The 3796-nt window shown below is 34.8% G+C and overlaps 1 pseudogene; it reads right to left on the minus strand.

Moving 5' to 3' along the window:
• Positions 1–786: 786 nt before the first annotated feature.
• LOC131639773 (LEAF RUST 10 DISEASE-RESISTANCE LOCUS RECEPTOR-LIKE PROTEIN KINASE-like 1.3) lies at positions 787–2976 on the minus strand (annotated as a pseudogene).
• Positions 2977–3796: the final 820 nt, after the last annotated feature.

Genomic DNA, 3796 nt, shown 5'->3' on the forward strand with positions numbered 1-3796 from the left:
CTTTTTTAGAATAAAACATTGCAAAGTTAAATTCTGCTCTCATGTACTCCCAATTGTTCCAGACCTTACAGCTCGACAAGTCCTATCTGACTCCTTACATAGGCTCCGAAACCACCATATCAGTCAAAGTCCAGTTTCTGGTAATAGATTGTCCCTCTCAGTACCAGTGCATCTTGGGAAGGCCAACCTTAGCGGAACTGATTGATGTACCTTCCATTGTCCACTTGATGATGAAATACTACCCTTCAAAGGGGTTTGTCGCCACACTTCACGAGGACATTGAAGCTGCGAGGAGAAGCTACAAAGCGACCTCAAAGGGTTTGCACACCATCAACGCACCATCTAAAATTGGAGACAAAGCCTGCACAACCAAGCAGCTCCAAAATGCCGAAGCAAATGCCTCACGTCGATTCAATTAACCTCGATAGTCGCTTCAACAAAGATGACTTGAAGGAACAGAAGAAGAAAGAAAAGGGAATGAAGGCAGCAACAGAAGGCTCCTCGACACCAAATGACGACGAAGATCAAGCGCATCCCAAGCGCTCCATTCCAGACGATGAGTTCGAAGTCATTCTCCTCGGCAATGACCCCAACAAAAGAGTCAAGATTGGTACCAGCCTCCCCGATCCCGTGAGGAAGCAAAATTTGGTATTTTGTATTTCTCTATTTTAATGGGTAGAATAAATTAACTAATTATTTTACTACACATTTTTAAAAATTTTTAAAAATTTTGATTAAAAAATGAAAGAGAATAAATAATTAAATCTATAAATCAGTTTAAATTAACAAGCAATACTTTAATGTTATTTAAAAATATAACAATACTTTAATATTATTTAAAAACTTTAGTTATAGGTTACACAGGGAGCATAAACTCTGAAACACAGTGGGATAAGTACCTTGTTGGAAACATTTTCATAACTGGCCTTGCTAATGAAAACGTCGGCAGCACGATAACTCAAAGGTCTTAATCTGTTATAAGCCTCTTGTCCTGTTTCACAAGATAAAACAATAAAAATCAAAAAGCACTCTCTACATTATATAACAATACCTGCAGTATCCCACAAACCCAAATTAACAGTGCTTCCATTCACAACCATATTTGCACTGAAATTGTGAAGAGATGCAAAATACTAATCATCTATCTTTTTCAACAACCAGACATATAAATTTAATTTGCAATACTATGCCATAATGTTAAGTTTCTCTAACTAATAGCTAGACTGTCCATGAACTTCTAACTAGCAGAAACAAAACCATACCTTTGGTATATATCCATGGTCTTCGTTTTCATCTCTTCAGATAGGAAGAAGTCCGAGCCCTTCCGATCTGAGTCAAACTCATCGTCAAAGACCCGATCCATTTGAAATGACGCAGAGATTCCAACGCTAAATCATCTGATAAACTCAGAAGCACTGAAAAGGTTAAAGCTTTTGCAAATCAAACAGTGCTAGGGTTGAAGAAAACACCAACAACAGCAATAACAAGTATCAGTCATGAAAAAGTTTTATAGGTTGTTTTATAATTACAACTGATATGAACTCTTGTTGTTCAGAATATTTCTTACCAAACACCGCCATTAAAGTGAAGGTATACATCATTGAAATAATTGCTTGAGTGAGATTGAATTCTGTTCCTTGGTTTGAAGAAATATTTCTTAAAAGAGAGTTGGTCTCTTTCTCTCTTACAGGCCAAAGAGTTTAGTAGGGCTGTTCAAAAAAATCTCTAAGCACAAAATCATTTTTAAGAGAGATTTAAGAAAACAAAGGATATGCATCAAAGGTTATAGTTTCTGATGTTAATGGGGTTGAGTGTTTGAAGCCAATTAAGGCTAATAGTTTGGTTAAAGGGTTGAATAGCAATGAGCTTCAAGCAAGGTTCATTAGAGATAGGATACTGTTTGAAGAAAATGTGACAAATTCTGTGAAATAAAAGGAGCAATGGAAAACGACGGATGATGATTTGTCAAGAATCACAATAATTTTTTTACTAGTTTGAGACACACACACTTTAAATTATTAATAATAACCACTTTTTTCCTTCAAAAAACACACTCTCGACTGCCACCGCCACAACTTCCAACCGTTCACAATTATTCCATTTGTAAGGAACAGCCCTACAACTGCGGTGATATACATGAAGTCTCTTATCCATTCTATGGTCAAAAAATAACATATTCCTAATTTAATTTATACTTTATCTTAAATATTTGATCTATAACAAAATAAACACATGAAAATCAAACAAGATTGTCTAACTTGAGCAAACAAAACCAAAACTTAGTAGCATAAGAGATAGAGAGAGATAAGAAAACATACTATGGTGATGAGATGGACAGTGTGTGGAAGAAGCAATAGAACCATCTGGATAATACTCATAATGGCAAGAGGGCATAACATGTTTCTCAATATCATTATTATTCTTGCAGCTGCAGTTTCCTTGTTGATTTCCCAAACACGCTAAACATTCCCTACTTATCACACTGTAACTCACCTCAAACCCATTATTGAAACCTTTTTCAAGATCATCTCAATCAATATAACCAGATTCATAAGGTTCATCTATATGAAAATCTGCTTCTGTTGGCACTTGTATATGTTTCTTACAATCCGTGGTTTCTTCAAAGAGCTCGTCAGAAACATAAGCAGCAGCAAGATTCTGAGATCCACATAGGGAATCTTTAGAAAAAATTTGAGGATAACTACAATTGTAGTATATGGTGATGTTTTTGACTTGTAGGAGATATTGAAATAGATTTGGGGACAAATAAGTATCATTAAATTGAAGAGAACATAGATTTTGGAAAAAGTCTGTTCTTTTGAGTGTGATGGTGTAAGTTGTGGTGTTGATTTCAAGTACTGTGAAATTTTGTGAGGATATTAGAATGGTAGTATCTTGGTTGTTGCCGCAGTGAAGCTGAAAAGGGTCGCTAGCGCCACAGTAATATGGAAGTTGTGGCGGTGGCAGTAGAGAGTGTTTTTTGAAGGAAAAAAGTGATTATTATTAGTAAGATGAAGAAGAGGAAGAAAAAAGAGGTGTGTTTAATGTTTATGAGCTTAAGAATATTCATATGATTATTCTTCATTATTTTGAGATTGAGAGATTGAGAACCATTTATTTTTCATTATGCTGAGATTGAGAGATTGAGAGTAAGGAAGAAAATGCTGAGATTGAGAGATTGAGAGATTGTGAGTAAGGAAGAAAATGCTGAGATTGAGAGATTAAGCTCAACAAATATGATTACTTATAGGCCAATATTATTACTCTTATAGGGGGCCCAGTAACATGATTACAAATGCCATTGGAATAAATTGCCGGGTTAAACCCTTACGGTGAAATCGTGACAGTTAATGGTGTAGAATTTTGATCTATCTGTGAATGTTTCAGACAGAGCAAAGGTTAGATTTCTTGTTCATGTTCTTTGGTTTATCTTTGTATGCTCCCCACCTTTTGATTTATCTCTGTATGTTCTTATTTTTCACCTTTTGCTCTTTGGGTATACTTTTTATTTAATAAACTAGGAGGAAACCCGTCGCACGGGTCTGGCGGGACTTTACATTACATGTATCTAATTATGACTTGAAAAGTTCCTTTATATATATCAAACACATATATTTAACCAAAATGCAACTCAAACTTAGTCATGTTAATCCCAAAAACTTAATAGTTAAAAACAAAAGTGCTAATAATACATCTAAACTTTTAGCTCTTTAAATAAAATAATAAAATATATAGATGGTACAATCTTCAAATGCTATATTCTTAAATTATCATAACCAGTTAGTAACAAAGCTTG

This window comes from Vicia villosa, unplaced genomic scaffold (genome assembly GCF_029867415.1).
Source record: "Vicia villosa cultivar HV-30 ecotype Madison, WI unplaced genomic scaffold, Vvil1.0 ctg.002775F_1_1, whole genome shotgun sequence".
Lineage (NCBI taxonomy): Eukaryota > Viridiplantae > Streptophyta > Magnoliopsida > Fabales > Fabaceae > Vicia > Vicia villosa.